Source organism: Eubalaena glacialis, chromosome 2 (genome assembly GCF_028564815.1).
Source record: "Eubalaena glacialis isolate mEubGla1 chromosome 2, mEubGla1.1.hap2.+ XY, whole genome shotgun sequence".
NCBI lineage: Eukaryota > Metazoa > Chordata > Mammalia > Artiodactyla > Balaenidae > Eubalaena > Eubalaena glacialis.
Genome location: NC_083717.1, coordinates 55484740 through 55509441, shown reverse-complemented (window position 1 = coordinate 55509441; position 24702 = coordinate 55484740). Strand labels below are relative to the sequence as shown.

Sequence of the window (24702 nt, the reverse complement as noted above, 5' to 3'; positions counted from 1 at the left end):
TTTGGTTGTGGTCCTAGGGAAGTTCCTCTGACTTGGCAGGAGACCAGGAAGTATGCTTGCTGTTGAGTCTCCCTTGATCAGTCCAGGGGTTACTCAGGTGCCCTTTGTCACGGGTCCCTACGAGCCGCTTTTGATGGAGGGCATCATATTCGGCCAAGGGCCCTTCCCTTGTGGAAGATCTCTCCCCTTGAGGGCATGTCCACTGTGTGGAAGCATGAGATGAGTGCCAAGGGGGTGTTTGTTCCCCTAGAGGGCACTGGCTCTTAGGCTGAGGGGGCCCAGTTTTCCTAAGGGTGTCTCAGAGGATCAGGAAGACATCCTTTTGCTGTGATGGAGGGCAGAGTGCTCAGGGGAGGGATTGCAAGGCCCGAGACCAGGGGGTTGTTGGTCGGCGGCGCTCTTTGTCCTGATGGCCGCACGCTCTGAAGGCGTCTGTGTCACCATCCTTTCACGTTTGGCTGCCGACACATAGCAAGATGGACAGCAAATGAAATGTTGAGGAGAGATAGAGCACACATCGCTGGGTGGTATCGCCCTTTCCCTCGGTGCGCCCGTGCACCCTCCTCAAGCATGCGTGTGTTCTCTCACCCCGAGCCAGGTGGAATGCCAGGGAAGGAAAGCAAGCAGCAGCCTGGGGCCATCCGTATAAGCCCTGATACCCGTTGAAGTGAGGACGGTGTGGCAAGGCGAGGCCAGGCGAAGGAGCCTCGGAGGGGTGTTGTCGTGCATTCCATGAGGATCCTGCTTCAACCCTTGTTGCGGTAAGCGGCACTTCTTTGCTAAACCTAAAGGTTTGGCAACGGGTACTTGTGCACCGTGGCTACACCCTCACCTTCTGGTCTTTTCTTGTGGAACACGAGCTTCGATGCCCTGGGAACTGGCTGCATTTCCTGCCCTGTGGCTTGGCTCTGGCCGCTTCTGTACGCTGATATGATTCAGCTCGCTGTCCGTCCCCTGGTGGAATCTGCAACTTGCCATGTCCAACGTTTGAGCATGTGCTTGGATCGATGATGACTCCCACAAATGCATTCCTTGGAAATCTGAACAAAATGAGTGAGACATCCCTACCGTCTCCTCGTTGGAACTGAGGTCCAGCACGTGGCTCCCAAAAGGAAAGCAGGCAGAGGTTCACGTTGCATTTGCTGCCGTGGGTGTCCACAGCCACGTTGTTCAAGTTGAGGGTTGTGGTCATCTCATGGGGAGAAGAACCATTGGGAAAGCAGCCTGGGATGCCAATCCAGGTGGGAAGGCTTGGGACACTGTGCCGTCTCTGGGTTCCTTCGTCTAGCCAGGATTGCAACCGTCCCCTGCCACGGTTCAGCAAGCAGGGAGGAGAGGAAGCATGAGCCATTGATGGTCCTGTCGCCTGCACTTGAGTTCTACAGGCCGCCCCCACCTGCTGGTCATTGCCTTGTGGCCTCAAAGAAACAGAAGTCTGTATGCTCAGGGTCAGAACAGGATTGCAGGCCTAGGGCAGGCTTCTTTGTCATGTTCTGCTTGGGAGACCAGATGCAGTTTAGGTTTCTCCTGATGAGGGGAGAAATGAAATGGGCCACTGTTCCCGGACGTTTGGCCAATCTGATGGCTCATCCTCGAGTTGTGTCCTGCTTGTGTGTGCTGTGTGAAGGGGCTGGAAAATGCCTTAGTCAAGCTTGGTCACGGCAAGCTTCTTTGGTGAGGGGTGGCTCTGGCATCTTGCCGTGACGCGTTGGGATGCCGGTGGAGAGAGAGTAAGGCAAGAGGAGCGAAAGAGACCTGTGAGATGGCTGGCTAAGCCCACAGGTTTACTAGTGGATGGATAGATCGACGGTGGCCATGGGGTTCCCGGAACACGTTTGGGATTACCTCAGGAACGTTTGGAGGCAAGTGAAGGGAGGGAATACGGGAGCACATTTGTGGACTGTCCCGCCGTTTTCCTCTCCTTGGTCCATTTGCTTCCTGGCGGATCCTTGTGCCAGCGAATGGTTGCCCTCGTGGCACAGTATGGTGTCTTCTCGTGGTGGCCGATTTGTAGGCCGTGGGGTGTTATGCCCTGTCTGGCCACGTTCCCCCTGTGTTGAAGACGTGAAGGTGTTCCTGAGGACAGCCAAGCATCTTTTCTACACCCGGCCCACATAGCGTTCCCTGAGGATTGGAGCTCTTCCCGGAGGTCATTGGGCACAACCATGTGGAAACAAGGGAATCGGCTGCCAAGGAAAAGCTACAGGTTTCAGGGCAGGAGAGGAGGTGTGGTGTGGGTTTCATTTTTCCCGCCACCGGCTGGTGCGTCGAGACTGTGGTAACCGGCGAGCCTGGCCACAGGCCAGACAAGTCATACCGGTTCAAGTGTCTACGCTGTTGGCTGGGTTCTCTCATTGCACAGCTGTGGGTAACAAGTTGCTTGTAGAGGACCTGGGCCTCACGGTTTCTCCAAGGTCACGTCACTGACGGGCCCAGAGTGCGAAAGTGCCAGGCACCACTGCAAGTTACAAAATTGCTGCAAGGGTTTGCCCCACCACGTTGGGCATCGGAATGGTTCCCATGCCATTAGCTTTGTGTGTGGGCCAAGGGTAGGTTGTCAGTCTTGGCAGCAGGCCAGGAAGTATGCCTGCAGGTGAATCTCCCTTGTTCAGTCCAGGGGTTCCTCAGGTCCCCTTTGTCACCGGTCCCTAAGAGCTGCTTTTGATGGAGGTCGTCACATTTGGCCAAGGGCCGTCCCTTGTGGAAGATCTCAGGGACCACATTTCCCCTTGAGGGTGAGTCCATTGTGTGGGAGCGTATGTGCCAGGAGTGGTTTTGTTCCCCAGAGGGCAGTGGCTCTTACGCTGAGTAATCCCAGTTCCCCTGAGGGTGTCTCAGCGGTTCAGGATGACATCCCTATGCTGTGTCGGGGGGAGGTGGCTCAGGCGGGGAAGTTCAAGGCCCATACCAGGGGGTTGATGGATGGCCGTGCTCTTTGTGCTGATGCCCGTGCGCTCTGAAGGCATCTGTGCCACGATGCATTCACGTTTGGCTGTGGACACACAGACGTGATGGGCAGCAAATGAAATGTTGAGGGGAGATATAGCGCACATCGCTGGGCGGTATCACCCTTTCCCTCTGTGCGCCCGTTCACCTTTCTCAAACATCCCTGTGTTCTGTCACCCTGAGGCAGGTGGTGGAGTGCCAGGGAACAAACGCCTGCAGCAGCTTGGAGCCCTCTGTATACTCCGTGATACCTGGCCAAGTGAGGACAGTGCGGCAAGGTGAGGCAAGGCGAGGTGAAGGAGTCTCAGAGTGGTTTTGGCGTGAAGTCCTTGAGGATCCTTGTAGGAACCTCGTGTGGTGGTGAGCAGACCTTCTTTGCAGAAACCTAGATGTTTGGCCACGGGGACTTGTGCACTGAGACTATACCCTCACCTTCTTGGCTCTTCCAGGGGCACCGCAGATCCGATGCCATGACCCTTAGCTCCATTTGCAGCCCCGTGGGTTGGCTCTGGCCGCTCCTGACTGCTGAAGTGATTGCGATCGTTGGCTGCCCCGCGGTGGAGCCTGCGACTTTGAACGTGCAGCCTTTGAGCAGGTGCGTGGATTGATGATGACTCCCATAAATGTACTGCTTGGAAATCTGAACACAATGAATGGGTCTCAGGTTTCTCCGAGGTCATGTCACTGACGGGCCCAGGGTGCGAAAATACAAGGTGCCAGGGCAAGGTACCCAGTTGCCGCAAGGGTTTGCCCTGCCAGTTTGGGCATCGGAATATCTCCAATGCCAATAGCTTTCTGTGTGATCCAAGGGCATCGCCTGTGACTCGATAAGGTTCCTGGTGGAAACCTTGTGGCGGTACACGGAACTTCTTTGCAGAAACCTAGATGTTTGGCCACGGGGACTTGTGCACCGAGACTACACCCTCACATTCTGGGCTCTTACTGGGGCACCCGAGCTCCGATGCCCTGAGACTTGGGTGCACTTCCTGCCACGTGGCTCGAGTCTGGCCGCTCCCTACTGCTGAGAGGATTGAGCTCGCTGGCAGTCCGCCATGGAGGCTGCGACTTTGCACGTCCAGCCTTTGAGCAGGTGCGTGGATCGGTGATGACTCCCATAAATGCATTCCTTGGAAATCTAAACAAAATGAATGAGCAATGCCTAGCGTCTTCTCATCCTAACTGAGGTCCAGCACGTGGCTCCCAAAGGAAAGGTAGGGAGAGGTCCATGTCGCATGTGCTACTGTGGGCATGCGCAGCAACATTGTTCAAGTTGAGGGTGGCGGACTTCTCGTGCGGAAAGAGCCAAGTGGAAAGGAGCCTGTGATGTCCATCCACGTGGGAAATCTAAGGACAACTTGACATCTCTGGGCACCTGAGTCTAGCCAGGACTGCCATCCCCTGCCGCGGTCAGCGTGCGGGTGCGAAAGGAAGCGTGAGCCACTGGTGCTCCTCTGGCCTGCCATTGAGATCTACGGGCCACCCTCGAGCCCAGGTCGTTGCCTTGTTCCTGCAAGGAAACAGAAGTCTCTGCACTCAGGGTCAGAGAAGGAGTCCTGGCCAGGCCAGGCTTCTTTGTCATGTTCAGCTTGGAGATGGGATGCAGTTTAGGTTTGCCCTGATGGTCGGGGGAAATCAAATGGGCCACTGTCCCTGGGATTTGGGCGACGCTGATGGCTCCTCCTTGGGTTGTGTCCTGCTTGTGTGTTGTGTGTGGAGAGGTTGGAAAATGCCTTAGGCAAATCCAGGGGATATCAAGCTACTTAGGTGAGGGGTGGCTCTGGCACCTTACCGTGAGACGTTTGGATCCTGGTGGAGAGAGGAAGGCAAGGCGAGCGGGAAATACACGTGAGAGTGTTGGCTAAGCCCACAGGTTCACTGTTGGGTGGATAGATGGTCGGTGGACCTAGGGTTCCCGGAACTCTTTTGGGATATCGACAGGAGCATCTGGAGGCCTATGTAGGGAAGGAATACAGGTGCACATTCGTGGACCATCCCACCATTTTCCTCTCTTTTGACAATGTGCTTCACGGTGGGTCCTTGTTCCAGCGAATGGTTGCCTTCACGGCACAGTATGGGGTCTTCTCACTGGGACCGATTTGGAGGTGTTGGGATCTTTTGTCCCTGTGTGGCCTCATTGGCCCTATGTTGAAGATGTGAAGGTGTTCCTTAGGATATGCCAGTGTCATTGCTATACCCATTCCGCATAGCATTCCCTGAGGTTTGGAGCTCTTCCCGGAGGTCATTGGGCCCAACCATGCAGAAAGAAGGGAGTCGGCTGCCAAGCAAAGGCTACAGGTTTAAGGGCTGGAGTGAATGTGTGCTGCAGGGGTCATTTTGTCCTGCCACCCTCTGGTGCTGCGAGCCTGTGATCTCCAGCGTGCATGGCTTCAAGCCAGAGAAGTCATGCCGGTTCAAGGGTCCAGGATGTTGGATGCGTTCTCTCATTGCACGGCTGTGGGTGACACGTTGGTTCTGGAGGACCTGGGTCTCACGGTTTCTCCAAGGTCTTGTCATTGAAGAGAAGAGTGCGGCTGTGCAAGGTGCTACGATAAGTTACCCATTGGCTGCAAGGGTTTGCCCCACCACTTTGGGCATTGGAATGGCTCCCATGCCATTAGCTTTGGTTGTGGTCCTAGGGAAGTTCCTCTGACTTGGCAGGAGACCAGGAAGTATGCTTGCTGTTGAGTCTCCCTTGATCAGTCCAGGGGTTACTCAGGTGCCCTTTGTCACGGGTCCCTACGAGCCGCTTTTGATGGAGGGCGTCATATTCGGCCAAGGGCCCTTCCCTTGTGGAAGATCTCTCCCCTTGAGGGCATGTCCACTGTGTGGAAGCATGAGTGCCAAGGGGGTGTTTGTTCCCCTAGAGGGCACTGGCTCTTAGGCTGAGGGGGCCCAGTTTTCCTAAGGGTGTCTCAGAGGATCAGGAAGACATCCTTTTGCTGTGATGGAGGGCAGAGTGCTCAGGGGAGGGATTGCAAGGCCCGAGACCAGGGGGTTGTTGGTCGGCGGCGCTCTTTGTCCTGATGGCCGCACGCTCTGAAGGCGTCTGTGTCACCATCCTTTCACGTTTGGCTGCCGACACATAGCAAGATGGACAGCAAATGAAATGTTGAGGAGAGATAGAGCACACATCGCTGGGTGGTATCGCCCTTTCCCTCGGTGCGCCCGTGCACCCTCCTCAAGCATGCGTGTGTTCTCTCACCCCGAGCCAGGTGGAATGCCAGGGAAGGAAAGCAAGCAGCAGCCTGGGGCCATCCGTATAAGCCCTGATACCCGTTGAAGTGAGGACGGTGTGGCAAGGCGAGGCCAGGCGAAGGAGCCTCGGAGGGGTGTTGTCGTGCATTCCATGAGGATCCTGCTTCAACCCTTGTTGCGGTAAGCGGCACTTCTTTGCTAAACCTAAAGGTTTGGCAACGGGTACTTGTGCACCGTGGCTACACCCTCACCTTCTGGTCTTTTCTTGTGGAACACGAGCTTCGATGCCCTGGGAACTGGCTGCATTTCCTGCCCTGTGGCTTGGCTCTGGCCGCTTCTGTACGCTGATATGATTCAGCTCGCTGTCCGTCCCCTGGTGGAATCTGCAACTTGCCATGTCCAACGTTTGAGCATGTGCTTGGATCGATGATGACTCCCACAAATGCATTCCTTGGAAATCTGAACAAAATGAGTGAGACATCCCTACCGTCTCCTCGTTGGAACTGAGGTCCAGCACGTGGCTCCCAAAAGGAAAGCAGGCAGAGGTTCACGTTGCATTTGCTGCCGTGGGTGTCCACAGCCACGTTGTTCAAGTTGAGGGTTGTGGTCATCTCATGGGGAGAAGAACCATTGGGAAAGCAGCCTGGGATGCCAATCCAGGTGGGAAGGCTTGGGACACTGTGCCGTCTCTGGGTTCCTTCGTCTAGCCAGGATTGCAACCGTCCCCTGCCACGGTTCAGCAAGCAGGGAGGAGAGGAAGCATGAGCCATTGATGGTCCTGTCGCCTGCACTTGAGTTCTACAGGCCGCCCCCACCTGCTGGTCATTGCCTTGTGGCCTCAAAGAAACAGAAGTCTGTATGCTCAGGGTCAGAACAGGATTGCAGGCCTAGGGCAGGCTTCTTTGTCATGTTCTGCTTGGGAGACCAGATGCAGTTTAGGTTTCTCCTGATGAGGGGAGAAATGAAATGGGCCACTGTTCCCGGACGTTTGGCCAATCTGATGGCTCATCCTCGAGTTGTGTCCTGCTTGTGTGTGCTGTGTGAAGGGGCTGGAAAATGCCTTAGTCAAGCTTGGTCACGGCAAGCTTCTTTGGTGAGGGGTGGCTCTGGCATCTTGCCGTGACGCGTTGGGATGCCGGTGGAGAGAGAGTAAGGCAAGAGGAGCGAAAGAGACCTGTGAGATGGCTGGCTAAGCCCACAGGTTTACTAGTGGATGGATAGATCGACGGTGGCCATGGGGTTCCCGGAACACGTTTGGGATTACCTCAGGAACGTTTGGAGGCAAGTGAAGGGAGGGAATACGGGAGCACATTTGTGGACTGTCCCGCCGTTTTCCTCTCCTTGGTCCATTTGCTTCCTGGCGGATCCTTGTGCCAGCGAATGGTTGCCCTCGTGGCACAGTATGGTGTCTTCTCGTGGTGGCCGATTTGTAGGCCGTGGGGTGTTATGCCCTGTCTGGCCACGTTCCCCCTGTGTTGAAGACGTGAAGGTGTTCCTGAGGACAGCCAAGCATCTTTTCTACACCCGGCCCACATAGCGTTCCCTGAGGATTGGAGCTCTTCCCGGAGGTCATTGGGCACAACCATGTGGAAACAAGGGAATCGGCTGCCAAGGAAAAGCTACAGGTTTCAGGGCAGGAGAGGAGGTGTGGTGTGGGTTTCATTTTTCCCGCCACCGGCTGGTACGTCGAGACTGTGGTAACCGGCGAGCCTGGCCACAGGCCAGACAAGTCATACCGGTTCAAGTGTCTACGCTGTTGGCTGGGTTCTCTCATTGCACAGCTGTGGGTAACAAGTTGCTTGTAGAGGACCTGGGCCTCACGGTTTCTCCAAGGTCACGTCACTGACGGGCCCAGAGTGCGAAAGTGCCAGGCACCACTGCAAGTTACAAAATTGCTGCAAGGGTTTGCCCCACCACGTTGGGCATCGGAATGGTTCCCATGCCATTAGCTTTGTGTGTGGGCCAAGGGTAGGTTGTCAGTCTTGGCAGCAGGCCAGGAAGTATGCCTGCAGGTGAATCTCCCTTGTTCAGTCCAGGGGTTCCTCAGGTCCCCTTTGTCACCGGTCCCTAAGAGCTGCTTTTGATGGAGGTCGTCACATTTGGCCAAGGGCCGTTCCCTTGTGGAAGATCTCAGGGACCACATTTCCCCTTGAGGGTGAGTCCATTGTGTGGGAGCGTATGTGCCAGGAGTGGTTTTGTTCCCCAGAGGGCAGTGGCTCTTACGCTGAGTAATCCCAGTTCCCCTGAGGGTGTCTCAGCGGTTCAGGATGACGTCCCTATGCTGTGTCGGGGGGAGGTGGCTCAGGCGGGGAAGTTCAAGGCCCATACCAGGGGGTTGATGGATGGCTGTGCTCTTTGTGCTGATGCCCGTGCGCTCTGAAGGCATCTGTGCCATGATGCATTCACGTTTGGCTGTGGACACACAGACGTGATGGGCAGCAAATGAAATGTTGAGGGGAGATATAGCGCACATCGCTGGGCGGTATCACCCTTTCCCTCTGTGCGCCCGTTCACCTTTCTCAAACATCCCTGTGTTCTGTCACCCTGAGGCAGGTGGTGGAGTGCCAGGGAACAAACGCCTGCAGCAGCTTGGAGCCCTCTGTATACTCCGTGATACCTGGCCAAGTGAGGACAGTGCGGCAAGGTGAGGCAAGGCGAGGCGAAGGAGTCTCAGAGTGGTTTTGGCGTGAAGTCCTTGAGGATCCTTGTAGGAACCTCGTGGTGGTGAGCAGACGTTCTTTGCAGAAACCTAGATGTTTGGCCACGGGGACTTGTGCACTGAGACTATACCCTCACCTTCTTGGCTCTTCCAGGGGCACCGCAGATCCGATGCCATGACCCTTAGCTCCATTTGCAGCCCCGTGGGTTGGCTCTGGCTGCTCCTGGCTGCTGAAGTGATTGCGATCGTTGGCTGCCCCGCGGTGGAGCCTGCGACTTTGAACGTGCAGCCTTTGAGCAGGTGCGTGGATTGATGATGACTCCCATAAATGCACTGCTTGGAAATCTGAACAAAATGAATGGGTCTCAGGTTTCTCCGAGGTCATGTCACTGACGGGCCCAGGGTGCGAAAATACAAGGCGCCAGGGCAAGGTACACAGTTGCCGCAAGGGTTTGCCCTGCCAGTTTGGGCATCGGAATATCTCCAATGCCAATAGCTTTCTGTGTGATCCAAGGGCATCGCCTGTGACTCGATAAGGTTCCTGGTGGAAACCTTGTGGCGGTACACGGAACTTCTTTGCAGAAACCTAGATGTTTGTCCACGGGGACTTGTGCACCGAGACTACACCCTCACATTCTGGGCTCTTACTGGGGCACCCGAGCTCCGATGCCCTGAGACTTGGGTGCACTTCCTGCCACGTGGCTCGAGTCTGGCCGCTCCCTACTGCTGAGAGGATTGAGCTCGCTGGCAGTCCGCCATGGAGGCTGCGACTTTGCACGTCCAGCCTTTGAGCAGGTGCGTGGATCGGTGATGACTCCCATAAATGCATTCCTTGGAAATCTAAACAAAATGAATGAGCAATGCCTAGCGTCTTCTCATCCTAACTGAGGTCCAGCACGTGGCTCCCAAAGGAAAGGTAGGGAGAGGTCCATGTCGCATGTGCTACTGTGGGCATGCGCAGCAACATTGTTCAAGTTGAGGGTGGCGGACTTCTCGTGCGGAAAGAGCCAAGTGGAAAGGAGCCTGTGATGTCCATCCACGTGGGAAATCTAAGGACAACTTGACGTCTCTGGGCACCTGAGTCTAGCCAGGACTGCCATCCCCTGCCGCGGTCAGCGTGCGGGTGCGAAAGGAAGCGTGAGCCACTGGTGCTCCTCTGGCCTGCCATTGAGATCTACGGGCCACCCTCGAGCCCAGGTCGTTGCCTTGTTCCTGCAAGGAAACAGAAGTCTCTGCACTCAGGGTCAGAGAAGGAGTCCTGGCCAGGCCAGGCTTCTTTGTCATGTTCAGCTTGGAGATGGGATGCAGTTTAGGTTTGCCCTGATGGTCGGGGGAAATCAAATGGGCCACTGTCCCTGGGATTTGGGCGACGCTGATGGCTCCTCCTTGGGTTGTGTCCTGCTTGTGTGTTGTGTGTGGAGAGGTTGGAAAATGCCTTAGGCAAATCCAGGGGATATCAAGCTACTTAGGTGAGGGGTGGCTCTGGCACCTTACCGTGAGACGTTTGGATCCTGGTGGAGAGAGGAAGGCAAGGCGAGCGGGAAATACACGTGAGAGTGTTGGCTAAGCCCACAGGTTCACTGTTGGGTGGATAGATGGTCGGTGGACCTAGGGTTCCCGGAACTCTTTTGGGATATCGACAGGAGCATCTGGAGGCCTATGTAGGGAAGGAATACAGGTGCACATTCGTGGACCATCCCACCATTTTCCTCTCTTTTGACAATGTGCTTCACGGTGGGTCCTTGTTCCAGCGAATGGTTGCCTTCACGGCACAGTATGGGGTCTTCTCACTGGGACCGATTTGGAGGTGTTGGGATCTTTTGTCCCTGTGTGGCCTCATTGGCCCTATGTTGAAGATGTGAAGGTGTTCCTTAGGATATGCCAGTGTCATTGCTATACCCATTCCGCATAGCATTCCCTGAGGTTTGGAGCTCTTCCCGGAGGTCATTGGGCCCAACCATGCAGAAAGAAGGGAGTCGGCTGCCAAGCAAAGGCTACAGGTTTAAGGGCTGGAGTGAATGTGTGCTGCAGGGGTCATTTTGTCCTGCCACCCTCTGGTGCTGCGAGCCTGTGATCTCCAGCGTGCATGGCTTCAAGCCAGAGAAGTCATGCCGGTTCAAGGGTCCAGGATGTTGGATGCGTTCTCTCATTGCACGGCTGTGGGTGACACGTTGGTTCTGGAGGACATGGGTCTCACGGTTTCTCCAAGGTCTTGTCATTGAAGAGAAGAGTGCGGCTGTGCAAGGTGCTACGATAAGTTACCCATTGGCTGCAAGGGTTTGCCCCACCACTTTGGGCATTGGAATGGCTCCCATGCCATTAGCTTTGGTTGTGGTCCTAGGGAAGTTCCTCTGACTTGGCAGGAGACCAGGAAGTATGCTTGCTGTTGAGTCTCCCTTGATCAGTCCAGGGGTTACTCAGGTGCCCTTTGTCACGGGTCCCTACGAGCCGCTTTTGATGGAGGGCGTCATATTCGGCCAAGGGCCCTTCCCTTGTGGAAGATCTCTCCCCTTGAGGGCATGTCCACTGTGTGGAAGCATGAGTGCCAAGGGGGTGTTTGTTCCCCTAGAGGGCACTGGCTCTTAGGCTGAGGGGGCCCAGTTTTCCTAAGGGTGTCTCAGAGGATCAGGAAGACATCCTTTTGCTGTGATGGAGGGCAGAGTGCTCAGGGGAGGGATTGCAAGGCCCGAGACCAGGGGGTTGTTGGTCGGCGGCGCTCTTTGTCCTGATGGCCGCACGCTCTGAAGGCGTCTGTGTCACCATCCTTTCACGTTTGGCTGCCGACACATAGCAAGATGGACAGCAAATGAAATGTTGAGGAGAGATAGAGCACACATCGCTGGGTGGTATCGCCCTTTCCCTCGGTGCGCCCGTGCACCCTCCTCAAGCATGCGTGTGTTCTCTCACCCCGAGCCAGGTGGAATGCCAGGGAAGGAAAGCAAGCAGCAGCCTGGGGCCATCCGTATAAGCCCTGATACCCGTTGAAGTGAGGACGGTGTGGCAAGGCGAGGCCAGGCGAAGGAGCCTCGGAGGGGTGTTGTCGTGCATTCCATGAGGATCCTGCTTCAACCCTTGTTGCGGTAAGCGGCACTTCTTTGCTAAACCTAAAGGTTTGGCAACGGGTACTTGTGCACCGTGGCTACACCCTCACCTTCTGGTCTTTTCTTGGGGAACACGAGCTTCGATGCCCTGGGAACTGGCTGCATTTCCTGCCCTGTGGCTTGGCTCTGGCCGCTTCTGTACGCTGATATGATTCAGCTCGCTGTCCGTCCCCTGGTGGAATCTGCAACTTGCCATGTCCAACGTTTGAGCATGTGCTTGGATCGATGATGACTCCCACAAATGCATTCCTTGGAAATCTGAACAAAATGAGTGAGACATCCCTACCGTCTCCTCGTTGGAACTGAGGTCCAGCACGTGGCTCCCAAAAGGAAAGCAGGCAGAGGTTCACGTTGCATTTGCTGCCGTGGGTGTCCACAGCCACGTTGTTCAAGTTGAGGGTTGTGGTCATCTCATGGGGAGAAGAACCATTGGGAAAGCAGCCTGGGATGCCAATCCAGGTGGGAAGGCTTGGGACACTGTGCCGTCTCTGGGTTCCTTCGTCTAGCCAGGATTGCTGTCCCCTGCCACGGTTCAGCAAGCAGGGAGGAGAGGAAGCATGAGCCATTGATGGTCCTGTCGCCTGCACTTGAGTTCTGCAGGCCGCCCCCACCTGCTGGTCATTGCCTTGTGGCCTCAAAGAAACAGAAGTCTGTATGCTCAGGGTCAGAACAGGAATCCAGGCCTAGGGCAGGCTTCTTTGTCATGTTCTGCTTGGGAGACCAGATGCAGTTTAGGTTTCTCCTGATGAGGGGAGAAATCAAATGGGCCACTGTTCCCGGACGTTTGGCCAATCTGATGGCTCATCCTCGAGTTGTGTCCTGCTTGTGTGTGCTGTGTGAAGGGGCTGGAAAATGCCTTAGTCAAGCTTGGTCACGGCAAGCTTCTTTGGTGAGGGGTGGCTCTGGCATCTTGCCGTGATGCGTTGGGATGCCGGTGGAGAGAGAGTAAGGCAAGAGGAGCGAAAGAGACCTGTGAGATGGCTGGCTAAGCCCACAGGTTTACTAGTGGATGGATAGATCGACGGTGGCCATGGGGTTCCCGGAACACGTTTGGGATTACCTCAGGAACGTTTGGAGGCAAGTGAAGGGAGGGAATACGGGAGCACATTTGTGGACTGTCCCGCCGTTTTCCTCTCCTTGGTCCATTTGCTTCCTGGCGGATCCTTGTGCCAGCGAATGGTTGCCCTCGTGGCACAGTATGGTGTCTTCTCGTGGTGGCCGATATGTAGGCCGTGGGGTGTTATGCCCTGTCTGGCCACGTTCCCCCTGTGTTGAAGACGTGAAGGTGTTCCTGAGGACAGCCAAGCATCTTTTCTACACCCGGCCCACATAGCATTCCCTGAGGATTGGAGCTCTTCCCGGAGGTCATTGGGCACAACCATGTGGAAACAAGGGAATCGGCTGCCAAGGAAAAGCTACAGGTTTCAGGGCAGGAGAGGAGGTGTGGTGTGGGTTTCATTTTTCCCGCCACCGGCTGGTGCGTCGAGACTGTGGTAACCGGCGAGCCTGGCCACAGGCCAGACAAGTCATACCGGTTCAAGTGTCTACGCTGTTGGCTGGGTTCTCTCATTGCACAGCTGTGGGTAACAAGTTGCTTGTAGAGGACCTGGGCCTCACGGTTTCTCCAAGGTCACATCACTGACGGGCCCAGAGTGCGAAAGTGCCAGCCACCCCTGCAAGTTACAAAATTGCTGCAAGGGTTTGCCCCACCACGTTGGGCATCGGAATGGTTCCCATGCCATTAGCTTTGTGTGTGGGCCAAGGGTAGGTTGTCAGTCTTGGCAGCAGGCCAGGAAGTATGCCTGCAGGTGAATCTCCCTTGTTTAGTCCAGGGGTTCCTCAGGTCCCCTTTGTCACCGGTCTCTAAGAGCTGCTTTTGATGGAGGTCGTCACATTTGGCCAAGGGCCGTTCCCTTGTGGAAGATCTCAGGGACCACATTTCCCCTTGAGGGTGAGTCCATTGTGTGGGAGCGTATGTGCCAGGAGTGGTTTTGTTCCCCAGAGGGCAGTGGCTGTTACGCTGAGTAATCCCAGTTCCCCTGAGGGTGTCTCAGCGGTTCAGGATGACGTCCCTATGCTGTGTCGGGGGGAGGTGGCTCAGGCGGGGAAGTTCAAGGCCCATACCAGGGGGTTGATGGATGGCCGTGCTCTTTCTGCTGATGCCCGTGCGCTCTGAAGGCATCTGTGCCACGATGCATTCACGTTTGGCTGTGGACACACAGACATGATGGGCAGCAAATGAAATGTTGAGGGGAGATACAGCGCACATCGCTGGGCGGTATCACCCTTTCCCTCTGTGCGCCCGTTCACCTTTGTCAAACATCCCTGTGTTCTGTCATCCTGAGGCAGGTGGTGGAGTGCCAGGGAACAAACGCCTGCAGCAGCTTGGAGCCCTCTGTATACTCCGTGATACCTGGCCAAGTGAGGACAGTGCGGCAAGGTGAGGCAAGGCGAGGCGAAGGAGTCTCAGAGTGGTTTTGGCGTGAAGTCCTTGAGGATCCTTGTAGGAACCTCGTGGTGGTGAGCAGACCTTCTTTGCAGAAACCTAGATGTTTGGCCACGGGGACTTGTGCACTGAGACTATACCCTCACCTTCTTGGCTCTTCCAGGGGCACCGCAGATCCGATGCCATGACCCTTAGCTCCATTTGCAGCCCCGTGGGTTGGCTCTGGCCGCTCCTGACTGCTGAAATGATTGCGATCGTTGGCTGCCCCACGGTGGAGCCTGCGACTTTGAACGTGCAGCCTTGAGCAGGTGCGTGGATTGATGATGACTCCCATAAATGCACTGCTTGGAAATCTGAACAAAATGAATGGGTCTCAGGTTTCTCCGAGGTCATGTCACTGACGGGCCCAGGGTGCGAAAATACAAGGCGCCAGGGCAAGGTACCCAGTTGCCGCAAGGGTTTGCCCTGCCAGTTTGGGCATCGGAATATCTCCAATGCCAATAGCTTTCTGTGTGATCCAAGGGCATCGCCTGTGACTCGATAAGGTTCCTGGTGGAAACCTTGTGGCGGTACACGGAACTTCTTTGCAGAAACCTAGATGTTTGTCCACGGGGACTTGTGCACCGAGACTACACCCTCACATTCTGGGCTCTTACTGGGGCACCCGAGCTCCGATGCCCTGAGACTTGGGTGCACTTCCTGCCACGTGGCTCGAGTCTGGCCGCTCCCTACTGCTGAGAGGATTGAGCTCGCTGGCAGTCCGCCATGGAGGCTGCGACTTTGCACGTCCAGCCTTTGAGCAGGTGCGTGGATCGGTGATGACTCCCATAAATGCATTCCTTGGAAATCTAAACAAAATGAATGAGCAATGCCTAGCGTCTTCTCATCCTAACTGAGGTCCAGCACGTGGCTCCCAAAGGAAAGGTAGGGAGAGGTCCATGTCGCATGTGCTACTGTGGGCATGCGCAGCAACATTGTTCAAGTTGAGGGTGGCGGACTTCTCGTGCGGAAAGAGCCAAGTGGAAAGGAGCCTGTGATGTCCATCCACGTGGGAAATCTAAGGACAACTTGACGTCTCTGGGCACCTGAGTCTAGCCAGGACTGCCATCCCCTGCCGCGGTCAGCGTGCGGGTGCGAAAGGAAGCGTGAGCCACTGGTGCTCCTCTGGCCTGCCATTGAGATCTACGGGCCACCCTCGAGCCCAGGTCGTTGCCTTGTTCCTGCAAGGAAACAGAAGTCTCTGCACTCAGGGTCAGAGAAGGAGTCCTGGCCAGGCCAGGCTTCTTTGTCATGTTCAGCTTGGAGATGGGATGCAGTTTAGGTTTGCCCTGATGGTCGGGGGAAATCAAATGGGCCACTGTCCCTGGGATTTGGGCGACGCTGATGGCTCCTCCTTGGGTTGTGTCCTGCTTGTGTGTTGTGTGTGGAGAGGTTGGAAAATGCCTTAGGCAAATCCAGGGGATATCAAGCTACTTAGGTGAGGGGTGGCTCTGGCACCTTACCGTGAGACGTTTGGATCCTGGTGGAGAGAGGAAGGCAAGGCGAGCGGGAAATACACGTGAGAGTGTTGGCTAAGCCCACAGGTTCACTGTTGGGTGGATAGATGGTCGGTGGACCTAGGGTTCCCGGAACTCTTTTGGGATATCGACAGGAGCATCTGGAGGCCTATGTAGGGAAGGAATACAGGTGCACATTCGTGGACCATCCCACCATTTTCCTCTCTTTTGACAATGTGCTTCACGGTGGGTCCTTGTTCCAGCGAATGGTTGCCTTCACGGCACAGTATGGGGTCTTCTCACTGGGACCGATTTGGAGGTGTTGGGATCTTTTGTCCCTGTGTGGCCTCATTGGCCCTATGTTGAAGATGTGAAGGTGTTCCTTAGGATATGCCAGTGTCATTGCTATACCCATTCCGCATAGCATTCCCTGAGGTTTGGAGCTCTTCCCGGAGGTCATTGGGCCCAACCATGCAGAAAGAAGGGAGTCGGCTGCCAAGCAAAGGCTACAGGTTTAAGGGCTGGAGTGAATGTGTGCTGCAGGGGTCATTTTGTCCTGCCACCCTCTGGTGCTGCGAGCCTGTGATCTCCAGCGTGCATGGCTTCAAGCCAGAGAAGTCATGCCGGTTCAAGGGTCCAGGATGTTGGATGCGTTCTCTCATTGCACGGCTGTGGGTGACACGTTGGTTCTGGAGGACCTGGGTCTCACGGTTTCTCCAAGGTCTTGTCATTGAAGAGAAGAGTGCGGCTGTGCAAGGTGCTACGATAAGTTACCCATTGGCTGCAAGGGTTTGCCCCACCACTTTGGGCATTGGAATGGCTCCCATGCCATTAGCTTTGGTTGTGGTCCTAGGGAAGTTCCTCTGACTTGGCAGGAGACCAGGAAGTATGCTTGCTGTTGAGTCTCCCTTGATCAGTCCAGGGGTTACTCAGGTGCCCTTTGTCACGGGTCCCTACGAGCCGCTTTTGATGGAGGGCGTCATATTCGGCCAAGGGCCCTTCCCTTGTGGAAGATCTCTCCCCTTGAGGGCATGTCCACTGTGTGGAAGCATGAGTGCCAAGGGGGTGTTTGTTCCCCTAGAGGGCACTGGCTCTTAGGCTGAGGGGGCCCAGTTTTCCTAAGGGTGTCTCAGAGGATCAGGAAGACATCCTTTTGCTGTGATGGAGGGCAGAGTGCTCAGGGGAGGGATTGCAAGGCCCGAGACCAGGGGGTTGTTGGTCGGCGGCGCTCTTTGTCCTGATGGCCGCACGCTCTGAAGGCGTCTGTGTCACCATCCTTTCACGTTTGGCTGCTGACACATAGCAAGATGGACAGCAAATGAAATGTTGAGGAGAGATAGAGCACACATCGCTGGGTGGTATCGCCCTTTCCCTCGGTGCGCCCGTGCACCCTCCTCAAGCATGCGTGTGTTCTCTCACCCCGAGCCAGGTGGAATGCCAGGGAAGGAAAGCAAGCAGCAGCCTGGGGCCATCCGTATAAGCCCTGATACCCGTTGAAGTGAGGACGGTGTGGCAAGGCGAGGCCAGGTGAAGGAGCCTCGGAGGGGTGTTGTCGTGCATTCCATGAGGATCCTGCTTCAACCCTTGTTGCGGTAAGCGGCACTTCTTTGCTAAACCTAAAGGTTTGGCAACGGGTACTTGTGCACCGTGGCTACACCCTCACCTTCTGGTCTTTTCTTGGGGAACACGAGCTTCGATGCCCTGGGAACTGGCTGCATTTCCTGCCCTGTGGCTTGGCTCTGGCCGCTTCTGTACGCTGATATGATTCAGCTCGCTGTCCGTCCCCTGGTGGAATCTGCAACTTGCCATGTCCAACGTTTGAGCATGTGCTTGGATCGATGATGACTCCCACAAATGCATTCCTTGGAAATCTGAACAAAATGAGTGAGACATCCCTACCGTCTCCTCGTTGGAACTGAGGTCCAGCACGTGGCTCCCAAAAGGAAAGCAGGCAGAGGTTCACGTTGCATTTGCTGCCGTGGGTGTCCACAGCCACGTTGTTCAAGTTGAGGGTTGTGGTCATCTCATGGGGAGAAGAACCATTGGGAAAGCAGCCTAGGATGCCAATCCAGGTGGGAAGGCTTGGGACACTGTGCCGTCTCTTGGTTCCTTCGTCTAGCCAGAATTGCTGTCCCCTGCCACGGTTCAGCAAGCAGGGAGGAGAGGAAGCATGAGCCATTGATGGTCCTGTCACCTGCACTTGAGTTCTGCAGGCCGCCCCCACCTGCTGGTCATTGCCTTGTGGCCTCAAAGAAACAGAAGTCTGTATGCTCAGGGTCAGAACAGGATTCCAGGCCTAGGGCAGGCTTCTTTGTCATGTTCTGCTTGGGAGACCAGATGCAGTTTAGGTTTCTCCTGATGAGGGGAGAAATCAAATGGGCCACTGTTCCCGGACGTTTGGCCAATCTGATGGCTCATCCTCGAGTTGTGTCCTGCTTGTGTGTGCTGTGTGAAGGGGCTGGAAAATGCCTTAGTCAAGCTTGGTCACGGCAAGCTTCTTTGGTGAGGGGTGGCTCTGGCATCTTGCCGTGACGCGTTGGGATGCCGGTGGAGAGAGAGTAAGGCAAGAGGAGCGAAAGAGACCTGTGAGATGGCTGGCTAAGCCCACAGGTTTACTAGTGGATGGATAGATCGACGGTGGCCATGGGGTTCCCGGAACACGTTTGGGATTACCTCAGGAACGTTTGGAGGCAAGTGAAGGGAGGGAATACGGGAGCAGATTTGTGGACTGTCCCGCCGTTTTCCTCTCCTTGGTCCATTTGCTTCCTGGCGGATCCTTGTGCCAGCGAATGGTTGCCCTCGTGGCACAGCATGGTGTCTTCTCATGGGGGCCGATTTGTAGGCCGTGGGGTGTTATGCCCTGTCTGGCCACGTTCCCCCTGTGTTGAAGACGTGAAGGTGTTCCTGAGGACAGCCAAGCATCTTTTCTACACCCGGCCCACATAGCGTTCCCTGAGGATTGGAGCTCTTCCCGGAGGTCATTGGGCACAACCATGTGGAAACAAGGGAATCGGCTGCCAAGGAAAAGCTACAGGTTTCAGGGCAGGAGAGGAGGTGTGGTGTGGGTTTCATTTTTCCCGCCACCGGCTGGTGCGTCGAGACTGTGGTAACCGGCGAGCCTGGCCACAGGCCAGACAAGTCATACCCGTTCAAGTGTCTACGCTGTTGGCTGGGTTCTCTCATTGCACAGCTGTGGGTAACAAGTTGCTTGTAGAGGACCTGGGCCTCACGGTTTCTCCAAGGTCACATCACTGACGGGCCCAGAGTGCGAAAGTGCCAGCCACCCCTGCAAGTTACAAAATTGCTGCAAGGGTTTGCCCCACCACGTTGGGCATCGGAATGGTTCCCATGCCATTAGCTTTGTGTGTGGGCCAAGGGTAGGTTGTCAGTCTTGGCAGCAGGCCAGGAAGTATGCCTGCAGGTGAATCTCCCTTGTTTAGTCCAGGGGTTCCTCAGGTCCCCTTTGTCACCGGTCTCTAAGAGCTGCTTTTGATGGAGGTCGTCACATTTGGCCAAGGGCCGTTCCCTTGTGGAAGATCTCAGGGACCACATTTCCCCTTGAGGGTGAGTCCATTGTGTGGGAGCGTATGTGCCAGGAGTGGTTTTGTTCCCCAGAGGGCAGTGGCTGTTACGCTGAGTAATCCCAGTTCCCCTGAGGGTGTCTCAGCGGTTCAGGATGACGTCCCTATGCTGTGTCGGGGGGAGGTGGCTCAGGCGGGGAAGTTCAAGGCCCATACCAGGGGGTTGATGGATGGCCGTGCTCTTTCTGCTGATGCCCGTGCGCTCTGAAGGCATCTGTGCCACGATGCATTCACGTTTGGCTGTGGACACACAGACATGATGGGCAGCAAATGAAATGTTGAGGGGAGATACAGCGCACATCGCTGGGCGGTATCACCCTTTCCCTCTGTGCGCCCGTTCACCTTTGTCAAACATCCCTGTGTTCTGTCATCCTGAGGCAGGTGGTGGAGTGCCAGGGAACAAACGCCTGCAGCAGCTTGGAGCCCTCTGTATACTCCGTGATACCTGGCCAAGTGAGGACAGTGCGGCAAGGTGAGGCAAGGCGAGGCGAAGGAGTCTCAGAGTGGTTTTGGCGTGAAGTCCTTGAGGATCCTTGTAGGAACCTCGTGGTGGTGAGCAGACCTTCTTTGCAGAAACCTAGATGTTTGGCCACGGGGACTTGTGCACTGAGACTATACCCTCACCTTCTTGGCTCTTCCAGGGGCACCGCAGATCCGATGCCATGACCCTTAGCTCCATTTGCAGCCCCGTGGGTTGGCTCTGGCCGCTCCTGACTGCTGAAATGATTGCGATCGTTGGCTGCCCCACGGTGGAGCCTGCGACTTTGAACGTGCAGCCTTGAGCAGGTGCGTGGATTGATGATGACTCCCATAAATGCACTGCTTGGAAATCTGAACAAAATGAATGGGTCTCAGGTTTCTCCGAGGTCATGTCACTGACGGGCCCAGGGTGCGAAAATACAAGGCGCCAGGGCAAGGTACCCAGTTGCCGCAAGGGTTTGCCCTGCCAGTTTGGGCATCGGAATATCTCCAATGCCAATAGCTTTCTGTGTGATCCAAGGGCATCGCCTGTGACTCGATAAGGTTCCTGGTGGAAACCTTGTGGCGGTACACGGAACTTCTTTGCAGAAACCTAGATGTTTGTCCACGGGGACTTGTGCACCGAGACTACACCCTCACATTCTGGGCTCTTACTGGGGCACCCGAGCTCCGATGCCCTGAGACTTGGGTGCACTTCCTGCCACGTGGCTCGAGTCTGGCCGCTCCCTACTGCTGAGAGGATTGAGCTCGCTGGCAGTCCGCCATGGAGGCTGCGACTTTGCACGTCCAGCCTTTGAGCAGGTGCGTGGATCGGTGATGACTCCCATAAATGCATTCCTTGGAAATCTAAACAAAATGAATGAGCAATGCCTAGCGTCTTCTCATCCTAACTGAGGTCCAGCACGTGGCTCCCAAAGGAAAGGTAGGGAGAGGTCCATGTCGCATGTGCTACTGTGGGCATGCGCAGCAACATTGTTCAAGTTGAGGGTGGCGGACTTCTCGTGCGGAAAGAGCCAAGTGGAAAGGAGCCTGTGATGTCCATCCACGTGGGAAATCTAAGGACAACTTGACGTCTCTGGGCACCTGAGTCTAGCCAGGACTGCCATCCCCTGCCGCGGTCAGCGTGCGGGTGCGAAAGGAAGCGTGAGCCACTGGTGCTCCTCTGGCCTGCCATTGAGATCTACGGGCCACCCTCGAGCCCAGGTCGTTGCCTTGTTCCTGCAAGGAAACAGAAGTCTCTGCACTCAGGGTCAGAGAAGGAGTCCTGGCCAGGCCAGGCTTCTTTGTCATGTTCAGCTTGGAGATGGGATGCAGTTTAGGTTTGCCCTGATGGTCGGGGGAAATCAAATGGGCCACTGTCCCTGGGATTTGGGCGACGCTGATGGCTCCTCCTTGGGTTGTGTCCTGCTTGTGTGTTGTGTGTGGAGAGGTTGGAAAATGCCTTAGGCAAATCCAGGGGATATCAAGCTACTTAGGTGAGGGGTGGCTCTGGCACCTTACCGTGAGACGTTTGGATCCTGGTGGAGAGAGGAAGGCAAGGCGAGCGGGAAATACACGTGAGAGTGTTGGCTAAGCCCACAGGTTCACTGTTGGGTGGATAGATGGTCGGTGGACCTAGGGTTCCCGGAACTCTTTTGGGATATCGACAGGAGCATCTGGAGGCCTATGTAGGGAAGGAATACAGGTGCACATTCGTGGACCATCCCACCATTTTCCTCTCTTTTGACAATGTGCTTCACGGTGGGTCCTTGTTCCAGCGAATGGTTGCCTTCACGGCACAGTATGGGGTCTTCTCACTGGGACCGATTTGGAGGTGTTGGGATCTTTTGTCCCTGTGTGGCCTCATTGGCCCTATGTTGAAGATGTGAAGGTGTTCCTTAGGATATGCCAGTGTCATTGCTATACCCATTCCGCATAGCATTCCCTGAGGTTTGGAGCTCTTCCCGGAGGTCATTGGGCCCAACCATGCAGAAAGAAGGGAGTCGGCTGCCAAGCAAAGGCTACAGGTTTAAGGGCTGGAGTGAATGTGTGCTGCAGGGGTCATTTTGTCCTGCCACCCTCTGGTGCTGCGAGCCTGTGATCTCCAGCGTGCATGGCTTCAAGCCAGAGAAGTCATGCCGGTTCAAGGGTCCAGGATGTTGGATGCGTTCTCTCATTGCACGGCTGTGGGTGACACGTTGGTTCTGGAGGACCTGGGTCTCACGGTTTCTCCAAGGTCTTGTCATTGAAGAGAAGAGTGCGGCTGTGCAAGGTGCTACGATAAGTTACCCATTGGCTGCAAGGGTTTGCCCCACCACTTTGGGCATTGGAATGGCTCCCATGCCATTAGCTTTGGTTGTGGTCCTAGGGAAGTTCCTCTGACTTGGCAGGAGACCAGGAAGTATGCTTGCTGTTGAGTCTCCCTTGATCAGTCCAGGGGTTACTCAGGTGCCCTTTGTCACGGGTCCCTACGAGCCGCTTTTGATGGAGGGCGTCATATTCGGCCAAGGGCCCTTCCCTTGTGGAAGATCTCTCCCCTTGAGGGCATGTCCACTGTGTGGAAGCATGAGTGCCAAGGGGGTGTTTGTTCCCCTAGAGGGCACTGGCTCTTAGGCTGAGGGGGCCCAGTTTTCCTAAGGGTGTCTCAGAGGATCAGGAAGACATCCTTTTGCTGTGATGGAGGGCAGAGTGCTCAGGGGAGGGATTGCAAGGCCCGAGACCAGGGGGTTGTTGGTCGGCGGCGCTCTTTGTCCTGATGGCCGCACGCTCTGAAGGCGTCTGTGTCACCATCCTTTCACGTTTGGCTGCTGACACATAGCAAGATGGACAGCAAATGAAATGTTGAGGAGAGATAGAGCACACATCGCTGGGTGGTATCGCCCTTTCCCTCGGTGCGCCCGTGCACCCTCCTCAAGCATGCGTGTGTTCTCTCACCCCGAGCCAGGTGGAATGCCAGGGAAGGAAAGCAAGCAGCAGCCTGGGGCCATCCGTATAAGCCCTGATACCCGTTGAAGTGAGGACGGTGTGGCAAGGCGAGGCCAGGTGAAGGAGCCTCGGAGGGGTGTTGTCGTGCATTCCATGAGGATCCTGCTTCAACCCTTGTTGCGGTAAGCGGCACTTCTTTGCTAAACCTAAAGGTTTGGCAACGGGTACTTGTGCACCGTGGCTACACCCTCACCTTCTGGTCTTTTCTTGGGGAACACGAGCTTCGATGCCCTGGGAACTGGCTGCATTTCCTGCCCTGTGGCTTGGCTCTGGCCGCTTCTGTACGCTGATATGATTCAGCTCGCTGTCCGTCCCCTGGTGGAATCTGCAACTTGCCATGTCCAACGTTTGAGCATGTGCTTGGATCGATGATGACTCCCACAAATGCATTCCTTGGAAATCTGAACAAAATGAGTGAGACATCCCTACCGTCTCCTCGTTGGAACTGAGGTCCAGCACGTGGCTCCCAAAAGGAAAGCAGGCAGAGGTTCACGTTGCATTTGCTGCCGTGGGTGTCCACAGCCACGTTGTTCAAGTTGAGGGTTGTGGTCATCTCATGGGGAGAAGAACCATTGGGAAAGCAGCCTAGGATGCCAATCCAGGTGGGAAGGCTTGGGACACTGTGCCGTCTCTTGGTTCCTTCGTCTAGCCAGAATTGCTGTCCCCTGCCACGGTTCAGCAAGCAGGGAGGAGAGGAAGCATGAGCCATTGATGGTCCTGTCACCTGCACTTGAGTTCTGCAGGCCGCCCCCACCTGCTGGTCATTGCCTTGTGGCCTCAAAGAAACAGAAGTCTGTATGCTCAGGGTCAGAACAGGATTCCAGGCCTAGGGCAGGCTTCTTTGTCATGTTCTGCTTGGGAGACCAGATGCAGTTTAGGTTTCTCCTGATGAGGGGAGAAATCAAATGGGCCACTGTTCCCGGACGTTTGGCCAATCTGATGGCTCATCCTCGAGTTGTGTCCTGCTTGTGTGTGCTGTGTGAAGGGGCTGGAAAATGCCTTAGTCAAGCTTGGTCACGGCAAGCTTCTTTGGTGAGGGGTGGCTCTGGCATCTTGCCGTGACGCGTTGGGATGCCGGTGGAGAGAGAGTAAGGCAAGAGGAGCGAAAGAGACCTGTGAGATGGCTGGCTAAGCCCACAGGTTTACTAGTGGATGGATAGATCGACGGTGGCCATGGGGTTCCCGGAACACGTTTGGGATTACCTCAGGAACGTTTGGAGGCAAGTGAAGGGAGGGAATACGGGAGCAGATTTGTGGACTGTCCCGCCGTTTTCCTCTCCTTGGTCCATTTGCTTCCTGGCGGATCCTTGTGCCAGCGAATGGTTGCCCTCGTGGCACAGCATGGTGTCTTCTCATGGGGGCCGATTTGTAGGCCGTGGGGTGTTATGCCCTGTCTGGCCACGTTCCCCCTGTGTTGAAGACGTGAAGGTGTTCCTGAGGACAGCCAAGCATCTTTTCTACACCCGGCCCACATAGCGTTCCCTGAGGATTGGAGCTCTTCCCGGAGGTCATTGGGCACAACCATGTGGAAACAAGGGAATCGGCTGCCAAGGAAAAGCTACAGGTTTCAGGGCAGGAGAGGAGGTGTGGTGTGGGTTTCATTTTTCCCGCCACCGGCTGGTGCGTCGAGACTGTGGTAACCGGCGAGCCTGGCCACAGGCCAGACAAGTCATACCGGTTCAAGTGTCTACGCTGTTGGCTGGGTTCTCTCATTGCACAGCTGTGGGTAACAAGTTGCTTGTAGAGGACCTGGGCCTCACGGTTTCTCCAAGGTCACGTCACTGACGGGCCCAGAGTGCGAAAGTGCCAGGCACCACTGCAAGTTACAAAATTG

At 55.6% G+C, this 24702-nt stretch overlaps 13 non-coding genes across 13 annotated transcripts; all 13 read left to right on the top strand.

The window, feature by feature from the left end:
• Positions 1 to 1001: 1001 nt before the first annotated feature.
• LOC133086166 (small nucleolar RNA SNORD116) lies at positions 1002 to 1093 on the top strand. Its single transcript, XR_009699932.1, has one exon. It is a non-coding gene; the product is annotated as a small nucleolar RNA SNORD116 (small nucleolar RNA).
• Positions 1094 to 3547: 2454 nt separating this feature from the next.
• LOC133085950 (small nucleolar RNA SNORD116) lies at positions 3548 to 3641 on the top strand. Its single transcript, XR_009699747.1, has one exon. It is a non-coding gene; the product is annotated as a small nucleolar RNA SNORD116 (small nucleolar RNA).
• Positions 3642 to 4042: 401 nt separating this feature from the next.
• On the top strand, positions 4043 to 4134 carry LOC133086532 (small nucleolar RNA SNORD116). The gene has a single exon (XR_009700286.1). It is a non-coding gene; the product is annotated as a small nucleolar RNA SNORD116 (small nucleolar RNA).
• A 2427-nt stretch (positions 4135 to 6561) lies between these two features.
• Positions 6562 to 6653, top strand: LOC133086165 (small nucleolar RNA SNORD116). The gene has a single exon (XR_009699931.1). It is a non-coding gene; the product is annotated as a small nucleolar RNA SNORD116 (small nucleolar RNA).
• A 2453-nt stretch (positions 6654 to 9106) lies between these two features.
• On the top strand, positions 9107 to 9200 carry LOC133085912 (small nucleolar RNA SNORD116). Its single transcript, XR_009699711.1, has one exon. It is a non-coding gene; the product is annotated as a small nucleolar RNA SNORD116 (small nucleolar RNA).
• Positions 9201 to 9601: 401 nt separating this feature from the next.
• LOC133086531 (small nucleolar RNA SNORD116) lies at positions 9602 to 9693 on the top strand. The gene has a single exon (XR_009700285.1). It is a non-coding gene; the product is annotated as a small nucleolar RNA SNORD116 (small nucleolar RNA).
• A 2427-nt stretch (positions 9694 to 12120) lies between these two features.
• On the top strand, positions 12121 to 12212 carry LOC133086163 (small nucleolar RNA SNORD116). The gene has a single exon (XR_009699930.1). It is a non-coding gene; the product is annotated as a small nucleolar RNA SNORD116 (small nucleolar RNA).
• Positions 12213 to 14661: 2449 nt separating this feature from the next.
• On the top strand, positions 14662 to 14755 carry LOC133085911 (small nucleolar RNA SNORD116). The gene has a single exon (XR_009699710.1). It is a non-coding gene; the product is annotated as a small nucleolar RNA SNORD116 (small nucleolar RNA).
• Positions 14756 to 15156: 401 nt separating this feature from the next.
• LOC133086530 (small nucleolar RNA SNORD116) lies at positions 15157 to 15248 on the top strand. Its single transcript, XR_009700284.1, has one exon. It is a non-coding gene; the product is annotated as a small nucleolar RNA SNORD116 (small nucleolar RNA).
• Positions 15249 to 17675: 2427 nt separating this feature from the next.
• Positions 17676 to 17767, top strand: LOC133086162 (small nucleolar RNA SNORD116). Its single transcript, XR_009699929.1, has one exon. It is a non-coding gene; the product is annotated as a small nucleolar RNA SNORD116 (small nucleolar RNA).
• A 2449-nt stretch (positions 17768 to 20216) lies between these two features.
• On the top strand, positions 20217 to 20310 carry LOC133085910 (small nucleolar RNA SNORD116). The gene has a single exon (XR_009699709.1). It is a non-coding gene; the product is annotated as a small nucleolar RNA SNORD116 (small nucleolar RNA).
• A 401-nt stretch (positions 20311 to 20711) lies between these two features.
• Positions 20712 to 20803, top strand: LOC133086529 (small nucleolar RNA SNORD116). The gene has a single exon (XR_009700283.1). It is a non-coding gene; the product is annotated as a small nucleolar RNA SNORD116 (small nucleolar RNA).
• Positions 20804 to 23230: 2427 nt separating this feature from the next.
• On the top strand, positions 23231 to 23322 carry LOC133086161 (small nucleolar RNA SNORD116). The gene has a single exon (XR_009699928.1). It is a non-coding gene; the product is annotated as a small nucleolar RNA SNORD116 (small nucleolar RNA).
• The last annotated feature ends 1380 nt before the right edge of the window (positions 23323 to 24702 follow it).